The sequence below is a fragment of the Orcinus orca genome, chromosome 11, assembly GCF_937001465.1.
Source record: "Orcinus orca chromosome 11, mOrcOrc1.1, whole genome shotgun sequence".
Taxonomy (NCBI): domain Eukaryota; kingdom Metazoa; phylum Chordata; class Mammalia; order Artiodactyla; family Delphinidae; genus Orcinus; species Orcinus orca.
In genome coordinates, this window is record NC_064569.1 from 63,733,950 (window position 1) to 63,746,467 (window position 12,518).

Sequence of the window (12,518 nt, forward strand, 5' to 3'; positions counted from 1 at the left end):
TGACTTTAAATTCTGCTTCCTGTATTAAGTAGAAAAATAGAGTCATGGAATTGTGGAATTGGAATTTGGAAATATGCATTTCAACGCCATTTGAATATTAAAAGTATTAGGAAACTATATTGATACACAGGCATTTTTAAGAGTCAGTTCTAAGTCATTTTTTAAAATTTTAACCTTTAAGCTTTTACTTGGAAAAAATTTCTTATAATTTTAAGATCATATAAAAACCATAGTGTTCTGAATGGCTTTATGTGAACTTTGAAGCAAATAACTAACAAGGTATGAACCCAAGCAAGGCCCCAGATGATTCTCTCTAGCAGTTAGTTTGTAAGGAGACCTTGTAATATAGACTTGTTGGGGTTTCCAGGTAAAACATCAAATACCAGCTGTACTTTCATGCTCAGTGGTGTAGAAAGGCAGAGAGGAGAAGTAAGGATGTGGGCACCAGGTCCTGGGCTAAAGGTTCACGTAAACTTCCCCAATTCTTTATGCTAGCCTACATCCTCCTCTAGGATCAAACTGCCCTGGGCTACAAACTGAGACTCGGAGAATATATTTGTTCATGACCACACACACCAAGTACAAACTGATGTAGAATATGTTACGTACCTGCCTATTTCAGGGTTGAGTGTCATCATTTGGCATTATTGCCTTTACACTTTTATTTCCACCACGACACACCCATGAGGCAAGTCTGAAAGAGGAAGGCAAGACTTCACATCATTCTTAGAGCCCCTGCCAGGCTTTGGATTTCATTCTTATTAATTTGGGTTGTAGTTGCAAAAAGCCAAGCCACAAATGACCTTTGATTATTTTATGAAACCTAAACACACTTGTCAAACCCAACCATGCAGAACGGTGCAAATTAAGTCAACTTTTACTCTGGTTTTGTGCCAAACGGGATGAAGCCTCTGGTGGCCTGGACAGCTCTATTTCCTGCTTTCAATTTCAGAGAGTCTAATTAGTAAATCAAACTTTTAAAAGCTGTCTAAAATAATTAATTAGGTCATAATTACTCAGAAGCATATTTTATAGTGTACTCTAATCTACTATCTGGTCTAAATGCTTGAAAATGGTATCAATTTCATTATTAAAGAATTAATTATAATTGGGCATAATCCTTTGGTGATGGAGGGTGAAAAGAAAACATACTCTAGCGATAAATTGTTCACATATGTGAAGTAGATAAATTCTTCCAGAGCTCAAGAGTGCTAGTTGTGCTCTGGAATTATTTTCTGGTTTTAATAATATTCCGTTTTAAAAACCTTATAAACATCACCCAACAAATAAATGCCTCATAGGAAAAAAGGGCCCTCTGTCTGAATGTGTTCATTGCACATGGACAAGTTATTTTCCTCCTACTGTATCCAAAGCATTTCTGACCATCATTACATTAGTACAATAAAGACAAGGAGAATGTATGTGTCGTATCAACCTCTGTACTAAGGAGTTTTACCCACATTATCCCATTTGTTCTAAAAATATAATGTTATAAGGAATGTGTCATTTTTACAGATTGAGGAGGAGAGGTCCAGGGAGACTGAATGATTTTCGGAGTTAATAAGGGCAAGATCTAGGAATTGAATTTAGGCCTGTGTAATTCCAAATCTCACCTTTCTTCTCTTTTTTTAAACTATTTCAGGTTTGTTACATTGGGGACCCTAGTAACAAGTTTTCTTGAGGGTCCATGAGACTTTTTTTAAAAATCCTGTCCTTTCATTTCAATAATAATTTTACAGTGTATACGTATTACCACTTATGAATACAAAACAGCTACTTGGCAGTGATCAAACAAGAAAAATATTTTAATACAATATAATTTCAGTTGTTAAGTCATGATTTCTCAAACAGGGTTTTCAAGCCCCACTGAGGGATCCTCAAAGATTTCTTTCTTTTCCTGAAAGACACCTGCGCATGACTTGTGCTTATAGATGAGCATTGAAAAACCATGAGCATATAGAAAACCATGTCCTGCACTACCATAGAATATTTTATGGACTCCTGAGTATTTTAAATTAATTCTTCAGATTCCAGATTGCATTTGTCTATTTTCACAAGCATTAATGATCTTCAAACCCTACGTGTTACCAGATGTAAAAAATATCTAGTCATAAACTCTTGAGTTTGAATTGTATCATTGTTTGTTATGGAATATTTTCTTTGACCAACCATTGGGAGCCGACATAAACGTCCAAAGCAAGAGCAAGTATTTGCTCAAATGATTCTTAGCGAAGATGATACTTGTTCTTTTATGCATTTAATATTCGTTTTACTCAGTTTTAACCAGGCACCTGAGTTCTCCTTTATATATTTTTGTTCCTGGTTTACATACATATTAATGAGTTCCATGAAGCGTGGTGTCGTAATATCTTTGTCCCTTTTATATGCCAGTACAGTGTGCTTTTATTTGACAAATAGCTTTTTTCAACCGACATTTTAATGCCACATTCACAAAAAATCAAGCAAAAATGCTAAATACAATTTGGTTTGTCTGTGAGGTAGGGTTTTATGAAGAGCTTTCCATCAGAAAAGCTACATGGAAAAGATAATATATGAAAGCTGGGAAAATATAGATAATTACCTCACATCCTAATATTTACGCAAGACAATGTAACTTTTTACCAATTACAAATAGAAAAAAATCTTTTAAAAACAATATTATATCATCCCCTAAAGACTAATTCTCAATTTTATTAAGATTCAACAATAGAAATCCTTTCTGAAAATTAACCTAAAATTTCTCATTTGGAGCGACAGCTTATTTTGCTTGTATTCTGCTCCTAAATGTTACTATCTTTAATATAAAGGCTCTCAAGCTGCATGAAGACTAATTTTCCCCAATCTTGTCTTTCATGGACTATGGAGAAAAATGCCATGAGGTAAAAATGTTGCTATTTCTTTAAGCTCCTACTCATTCCTTTTTAATGTTTCTTTTAGGATCTAGCAAATCAAATAAGAAAATTTAACTTATAAATAGTAATAACACCTAAGATCAATAAATCTTGCCTGTGCCCATCCATGTCAGAGAGAAAATATAAATATGAACCATTTCAAAATCTTCTTGCATATTTAGGCCAAAGAGTATTGTAAAACTAAAGCTGTGGACTTCAATTAATCATTACAGTTTTACGGGTATACTGTTGTAGTGAATTAATGTGTTTCTCAGAAGAGAAAGAATAGAGGTGACCAATGCTCATCTATAAATGGCAATGAGTAATGTGAAAACAAGAGCACAGATAATATACCTGTTAAGGGTTTCACAAATGTATAAACCACAAAAATGTTAGATTCATAAACGAAGTAATCAAGAACATCTTTTAAACACTGTTGTCCTCCTAATTTTTTTTAGGTTTTATAAAATATATTACATACATAAGTAAAACCATAATGCAGACTTAAGTGCTTACTTAAAATGTATTTTTGGAATGAAATTGGGTCATTTGTAGAGACATGGATGGACCTAAAGAGTGTCATACAGAGTGAAGTAAGTCAGAAAGAGAAAAGCAAATATCGTATAATAATGCATATATGTGGAATCTAGAAAAATGGTATAGATCATCTTACATGCAAAGCAGAAATAGAGACACAGAGGTAGAGAACAAATGTATGGATACCAAGGGGGAAAGGGGTGGGGAGGGAGGAATTGGGAGACTGAGATTGACATGTATACATTACTGATACTATGTATAAAATAGACAACTGATGGGAACATACTGTATAGCACAGGGAACTCTACTTAATGCACTGTGGTGACCTAAATGGGAGGGAAGTCCAATGGGGAGGGGATATCTGTATGTGTATGGCTGATTCATTTTGTTGTGCAGTGGAGGCTAACACAACATTCTAAAGCAACTATACTCCAATAAAAATATTTTTAATAAAATTAAATAAATAAAATGTATTTTTGAAAAATTAAACTTTTCATTTTTCCACATAGTGTTATATTTATGAATTCTTTTTTTAATTTTTTTAAATTCCTATTTTTATTATTTGCACATTCCTATTTTTCCACAACTGTGTTTGAGTGTTAAGAGTGAGTTTTTTCTTTTTTATAGACATTATAACATTAGCTTTAATAGTAATTAAAAATTAACAATAAAGTATAAAAAGGAATCTAAAAATTCCTGCTGTATAGAATGATGGCTACTAAAGACCATTTGTAGGTGACTTGGCATTGACAGAAAAGTATACAAGTGTGGATTTAGTCAGATGTTAAAATTCCTTTCTGGAACTCAGTCCTCTTGGCAAACATAAGTATTGTGTAACTAACTCTTTATATTTTAATTGGAGAAAAATGCCTGCGTGAAAGGATAATTTTTACTTTTTATCTTTTCCAGCAGCACGTGCTGCTGTTTGACATGCCAAATGGAAAAATCAGAAAGAACTGAATTAAATATCTCATTATCCAACAGATTGAATAAATTATAAATAAGAAAAATAAATACAAAGAGAGGCTCAAATATAACCTTGAGCATAATGCTTTGAAGGGTTGTAAGAATTTTCAATATGCCTTCTATTTTCATCCTCTTAAATATTTCAAAATATACTTAAGGTGTCATAGATAAATAAATAATAATGCTTCCATTTTAACTATAGCCTATCTTTTGAAAGCTGTTTATCACCAATTCCTGCTATTTTATATAATGGGCCTACCAACCTACAGAATGAATGACATCCAAACTGACCAGGACAGACTTAGGAAGCTAAGTACACACCAGTGCAAGAAGAGCAATTTGTCTAGTCATAGGATTTTTGTCTTCAAAATGCTTTACGGGCCTCGAGAAATTCTAACCACACCCCAAGAGGTAATTTGCTATTACTGACAATTTATGATAAAAAAAAAACTCTTGGCTATCTCTAATTTGCCCAAGGCCAAAGAAAGATTAAGGTTTTTGGCCGCAAGTTTTTAAGTCTGATAGATTATTTGGATTGCACTTTACTTTTTAACTTTAAGTTTTTTTTATTATTTTAGGAATTTGGCATCATTTGTTACTGCAAACCTATACTTGTACTTGAGATTACACTTCTATTTTAAATTCCTATTTTCATCACTAACAGCTTTTTATGCTTTTCTCCTCTTTTTTTCCCCAAGCTTTATTTTCTTCCAGAAAATTTAAAGAGTTGTATTAAAAAACTGCTTGGTCGTATTTCAATTAGTCAAAACTTGACACCGATAACAGTTGCAAGTGAAGAATATTCTTCAAGCTCTGTGAACAGAAGAGTAGATAATTCAAACCTAGGTCCCCCTCAGAGCACAGTCAGAATATAGGAAGAGAGTTTTGCCTCTCAAAAGTGAGGAGCTATGGACAAAAGACAACATGTGACTTGAACTCCTGATCCTCCCTTTTTAAAGATACTACCTCTGAACTCTAATTAGAGAAACAATATAAAAATAGAGGGAATTCAGTCTTTGTTCAACTTTGGGTTGGTGTTTAAAAGCCACAGACTCCTCTTCAGTACATTACTGGGCTGAAGTGTAGAGAAACCTTTGTAAATCAGTACTACTTATTTAAAAAATAATTTGTTGATTAATTCACAACATTTTATTTACTATCTTTTATGCCAGACCCTATTAAAAGCACTGGAATTATGGTAATAAATGATATGAACCTTTCCCTTAAAAAGCTCAGTCTAAGAAAGAGAGAGGAAAAAGGAAACAATAACAAAAAAACCTCTAATAAATCTGTGCTAAGAGAATACAAGGGAAAAAATAATTACTTTTGTGGACAGTAAATATTTCAGACTGGAAAACTGGATCCCAAAGAACCAATGTTAATTAAATGCCTACTGTATTTCTTTCCTAGGACTGCCTTAAATTATCAAAAATTTGGATGGCTTAAAACAACAGAAATTTACTCTCTCACAGTTCTTTGATCCAAAATCAGAGAGTTAGCTGGTAACAAGGTCCTACTGTATAGCCCAGAGAACTACATTCAGTATCCTATGATAAACCATAATGGAAAAGAATATTTTAAAAAAGAATGTATATATATATGTATAATTGAATCACTTTGCTGTACAGCCAAAATTAACACAACATTGTAAGTCAACTATACATCAATTAAAACAAAAAGAGTTACCTGGGCCCTGCTCCCTCCAAACTCTCTCAGGAAGGAGCCCACCTTGCGTCTTCCAGCTTCTGCTAGCCCTAAGCATTCCTTGCTTTGTGGCAGCATAATTCCAATCCCAGCCTCTGTCTTTGCATGGCTGTCTTCCCTCTGTGTCTCTGTCTCTCCCCCTCTTCTTATAAGGACACCAGTCATACTGGACTTAGGGCTCACCTAACTGCATTATGACCCCATCTTAACTTAATGACATCTACAAAGACCTCATTCCCAAATAAGGTCACATGCACCGGTACAAGGGATTAGAACCTCAACAAAGCTTTTGGGGGGAAACAATCCAACACACGGCACTAGATACTCATTAAAACACTAGGTACTTGTCCTCCTTGGTTTAAAAAATAATAGTGGTTTCATTCAAAAATCAGACAATAAAATAATTCATCAAATTTTTACAGTTTGCAGATCTATGTATATGAGCTTTTATACATACAGCTCTCAGTATTTCATTATTATCTGTAGCATTTACTATTCTGTCTTTAAAGATGAAGAGGATTCTCTTTCTGAACAAGGAAAAAGGTAAACTAGATTTAAGTAGCAATTAAAGATAGGGCTGGAAAAGAACAATGGCTCTCTAATACAGACTTATTGTGGCTATTGTGGGATGACTCTCACTGGTGATTTATTGAAATAGGTAAACTAAGGAAGTGAAATGATGAAATCTTGCCCACAGTAGAGAAAGGGCACTAAATGACCTCCTGGAGTAACTTCACTGGCAGTCATTTGAATACAACAAAAATCTAAAATTTTTGAACATAGTATGACACATAAGCAGGAATGCTTACATAAGACTGACAGATTTTACCTTTAAAAGGTATTTACATATATAATGCATGTCCAACCTGAAAATATACTATTTTGTGATATTTGAGTTTCCTATAGTCTCTCAGGAGGCGCAAATGGTACATAGAAATATTTGCAACGTTTTGTGTACTGTAGTTGACTGTTATAAACTTATTGTACTCAGCAAATTCCAAACTGTCTACTGGACACTGCAGAGAAACAAGACTTTTGCCATGACACCAAGGACCATATTATTACTATAATATGCTTTATTTATATAAATAGGGGCCTTAAGAGATTTCACCAGGATGAGAACTACAGGACAAGGGTGGATATTTCAGGAAAAGAGAATGACTAATTAATTCATTCAACCAATATATATTGAGAACCTGCTATTTGTCAGGCCCTGGGATTTCAGCAGTGAACACAGTGTTCCAAGTTCTTGTCCTCAAATAGCTTAAATTCTGGGGTGGGAGGGAGGGGGAAGGGGGGTGGGGAGGGCCGAGAGGTGTCATCAGAAAAAATACAGCATGCCCTGTTAAATTTGAATTTCAGGTAAACGACAAATACATTTGTAGTATAGGTATGTTCAATACAATATTTGGGACACTTGAATAATTATACAATGAATAAGTTTTCAGTATAAGTAATGACAAGTAATAAGTTTTTAGTATGTCTGATACAATATTTAGGACACACATACTAAAAAGTGTTTTGTTGTTCATCTGAAATTCAAATTTAACTGGGTGCCTTGTATTTTTATTTGCTAAATCTGACAGTCCTAAGGTAGGGAGAAAGAAAATAAACATACAAAAAGTAGTATGCCATAGATAAATACTAGGAAGAAAAAGAAAGTAATGTTAGGAGAATTGGGGATGCTGCAAGAATACGGGGTCGCCATTACATTTATCAGAGAGAAGGTCCCTCCAAGAAGGAGATATTTGAGCAGAGACCTGAAGGAAGTGAGGGTGTGATCTACACCACTACCTGGGTGAAGAGCTTTCCTGGCTAAGGAGACAGTAAGTAAAAATCCCTGAGGTTGGAATACTGTAGGCTTCCCAGGGAACCAAGAGTCCTGTATGTTGGAACAGAGCGAGCAATGGGAAGGGCAACATTTGTATTGCCCTTTCAGAATTTATTATGAGTCAGAACGAATTCTTTGGCATTACTCAAAATATGACATTAAGTTGTATGTCTGTCCATCTCTGTCTCTTTGTTCCTCTCTTTATCTCTGCCTCTCTACAAATGCATGTGTGGGTGTGTGTCTATATGTAAGACATATATATATATATACACACACAGAGAGAGGGAGAGGCTCAACACAAAGTAATGTCTGCTACAAGGAAAAATAATGAGCAACTTAATTAATCTGGGCCTTATTTACACTTGTGTTGTCAATTTTGATCATTTGCTTATTTAACTAAAATGTTCTGCTTTCATTACAGTCATTAGCTTCTACCTATAAATAATAATGTATTCATATTCTGTAAGTGTGTTATAGAGTTCCACACATTTTGCAGCAGAGACCAAGACACAGAGAGTATTGTTATTTAATGAAACCTCTCATCAAACCCTGTGGATTTACTAGCAGTTGGTTAACCTTCAAAATAACACCACATATTGGGATTCTAATGCCCAAATTTATTCATCTCATTCTTTGTTTTGAAAATTGGCCTCCATTAGACATTGTCACACTGCAACCTGACCCTTCTCTCCACATGGAGGTGGTCTCTGTGGCCCCAAAAGGTGGACTCAGCAGTGCCCCCCATTTTAAATACCAGGGATTTAAATAGCTCTCAATCCAAGGGACACTTGTACAGCATTTGTGTTCCTGTTCTGCCCCCATTCTTCTGTCTTAATCTCTGACTTGGTAGCTTCCCAATATTCCAGCCCCTAGAGGCCTGGAATATGACCTTTCTCTTGTTATTAACGCTTCTAAAATACACTTGTTTTCTAATCTCTGGCCTGGTTCTTGAGATCATTTTGCTTACTGATACAATTTTCTGAGTAAAATATCAGAGTATTAATCATCCTTCACCCCTGAGTTTTGCTCACTCAGGAGCCAAGACATCCCAAATCAACTTCTCAACTCCCTTTCTTGACTTTTCACTTGGAATTTTGTCCTGCTATTGTCATGCTTCCTGACATAAGTCATGTTTTGCTTGATAGACTGACTTCCTCTGAGCACCAGCATGGGGATCTGTTCTTAGTGTGCTAACTCAATTCAGAATGTGATTCCAGAGGAAACTTACACAAGCCACTTAGATAGCCTCATCCACCAGAGGGCAGACAGCAGAAGCAAGAAGAACTACAATCCTGCATCCTATGGAACAGAAACCACATTCACAGAAAGATAGACAATATGAAAAGGCAGAGGGCTATGTACCAGATGAAGGAACAAGATAAAACCCCAGAAAAACAACTAAATGAAGTGGAGATAGGAAACCTTCCAGAAAAAGAATTCAGAAAAATGATTGATAGTGAAGATGATCCAGGACCTCAGAAAAAGAATGGAGGCAAAGATCAAGAAGATGCAAGAAATGTTTAACAAAGACCTAGAAGAATTAAAGAACAGAGATGAACAATACAATAACTGAAATGAAAACTACACTACAAGGAATCAATAGCAGAATAACTGAGGCAGAAGAACAGAGAAGTGACCTGGAAGGCAGAATGGTGGAATTCACTGCTGCAAAACAGAGTAAAGAAACAGAGTAAAGAAAAAAGAATGAAAAGACAGCCTAAAAGAACTCTGGGACAATTTTAAACCCAACAACATTCGCATTATAGGGGTCCCAGAGGGAGATGAGAGAGAGAGAGGACCCGAGAAAATATATGAACAGATTACAGTCAGAAAGTTCCCTAATATGGGAAACGAAGTAACCCAAGTCCAGGAAGCACAGCGAGTCCCATACAGGATAAACCCAAGGAGAGACATGCCAAGACACGTAAATCAAATTGGCAAAAAATAAAGACAAAGAAAAATTATTGAAAGCAGCAAGCGAAAAATGACAAATAACATACAAGGGAACTCCCATAAGGTTAACAGCTGACTTCTCAGCAGAAACTGTACAAGCCAGAAGGGAGTGGCATGATATACTTAAAGTGATGAAAGGGAAGAACTTACAACCAAGATTACTCTACCCAGGAAGGATCTCATTCAGATTTCGATGGAGAAAGCAAAAGCTTTACAGAAAAGCAAGAGATAAGAGAATTCAGCACCACCAAACCAGCTCTACAACAAATGCTAAAGGAACTTCTCTAAGTGGGAAACACAAGAGAAGAAAAGGACCTACAAAAACAAACCCAAAACAATTAAGAAAATGGTCATAGGAACATACATATCGATAATTATCTTAAACGTGAATGGATTAAATGCTCCAGCCAAAAGACACAGGCTTGCTGAATGGATACAAAAACAAGACCCATGTATATGCTGTCTACAAGAAACCCACTTCAACCTAGGGACACATTCAGACTGAAACTGAGGGGATGGAAAAAGATACTCCATGCAAATGGAAATCAAAATAAAGCTGGAGTAGCTATACTCATATCAGATAAAATAGACTTTAAAGAATGTTACAAGAGGCAAGGAAGGACACTACATAATTATCAAGGGATCAATCCAAGAAGAAGATATAACAATTGTAAATATACATGCACCCAACATAGGAGCACCTCAATACATAAGGCAACTGGTAACAGCTATAAAGGAGGAAATCGACAGTAACACAATAATAGTGGTGAACTTTAACACCTCACTTACACCAATGGACAGATCATCCAAAATAAAAATAAATAAGGAAACAGAAGGTTTAAATGACACAATAGACCAGATAGATTTAATTGATATTTATAGGACATTCCATCCAAAAACAGCAGATAATGCTTTCTTCTCAAGTGCTCATGGAACATTCTCCAGGATAGATCACATCTTGGGTCACATCTTGGGTCACAAATCAAGCCTCAGTAAATTTAAGAAAATTGAAATCATATCAAGCATCTTTTCTGACCACAACGCTATGAGATGAGAAATGAATTACAGGGGGAAAAAAGGAAAAAACACAAACACATGGAGGCTAAACAATACGTTACTAAATAACCAAGAGATCACTGAAGAAATCAAAGAGGAAATCAAAAAATACCTAGAGACAAATGACAATGAAAACACGACGATCCAAAATCTATGGGATGCAGCAAAAGCAGTTCTAAGAGGGAAGTTTATAGCTATACAAGCCTACCTCAAGAAACAAGAAAAAATCTCAAATAAATAATCTAACCGTACACCTAAAGGAACTAGAGAAAGAAGAACAAACAAAAGACAATGTTAGCAGAAGGAAAGAAATCATAAAGATCAGAGCAGAAATAAATGAAATAGAAACAAACAAAGCAGTAGCAAAAATCAATAAAACTCAAAGCTGGTTCTTTGAGAAGATAAACAAAATTGATAAACCATTAGCCAGAATGATCAAGAAAAAGAGGGAGAGGACTCAAATCAATAAAATTAGAAATGAAAAAGGAGAAGTTACAACAGACACCACAGAAATACAAGGCATTCTGAGACTACTACAAGCAACTCTATGCCAATAAAATGGACAACCTGGAAGAAATGGACAAATTCTTCAAAAGATATAACCCTCCAAGACTGAACCAGGAACAAATAGAAAATATGAACAGACCAATCACAAGTAATGAAATTGAAACTGTGATTAGAAATCTTCCAACAAACAAAAGTTCAGGACCACACGGCTTCACAGGTGAATTCTTTTAAACATTTAGACAAGAGCTAACCACCCATCCTTCTCAAACTCTTCCAAAATGTAGCAGAGGGAGGAACATTCCCAAACTCACTCTATGAGGCCACCATCACCCTGATACCAAAACCAGACAAAGATACTACAAAAAAAAAATTACAGACCAGTATCACTGATGAATATAGATGCAAACATCCTCAACAAAATACTAGCAATCAGAATCCAACAGCACATTAAAAGGATCATACACCATGATTCAAGTGGGATTTATCCCAGGGATGCAAGGATTCTTCGACGTATGCAAATCAATCAATGTGATACACCATATTAACAAATTGAAGGAGAAAAACCATATGATCATCTCAATAGATGCACAAAAAGCTTTTGACAAAATTCAACACCCATTTATGATAAAAACTCTCCAGAAAGTGGGCATAGAGGGAACCTACCTCAACATAATAAAGGCCATATAGGACAAACCCACAGCAAACATCATTCTTAATGGTGAAAAACTGAAAGCATTTCCTTTGAGATCAGGAACAAGACAAGGATGTCCACTCTCTCCACTATTATTCAACATAGTTTTGGAAGACCTGGCCACAGCAATCAGAGAAGAAAAAGAAATAAAAAGAATACACATTGGAAAAGAAGAAGTAAAACTGTTAGTGTTTGCAGATGACATGATACTATACATAGAGAATCCTAAAGATGCCACCAGAAAACTACTAGAGCTAATCAATGAATTTGGTAAAGTTGCAGGATACAAAATTAATGCACAGAAATCTCTTGCATTCCTATACACTAATGATGAAAAATCTGAAAGAGAAATTAAGGAAACACTTCCATTTACCACTGCCAC

At 35.3% G+C, this 12,518-nt stretch overlaps 1 protein-coding gene and 1 long non-coding RNA gene across 4 annotated transcripts in view; one reads left to right on the forward strand and one right to left on the reverse strand.

The window, feature by feature from the left end:
• SYT1 (synaptotagmin 1) overlaps positions 1–12,518 on the forward strand; it is a 540,189-nt gene that overhangs the window by 203,206 nt on the left and 324,465 nt on the right. The window lies entirely within an intron of this gene.
• LOC117201968 (uncharacterized) overlaps positions 1–12,518 on the reverse strand; it is a 314,961-nt gene that overhangs the window by 21,447 nt on the left and 280,996 nt on the right. The window contains exon 3 of the long non-coding RNA XR_007470358.1: positions 610–694. This is a non-coding gene — a long non-coding RNA (uncharacterized LOC117201968). The remainder of the gene's footprint in view (positions 1–609; positions 695–12,518) is intronic.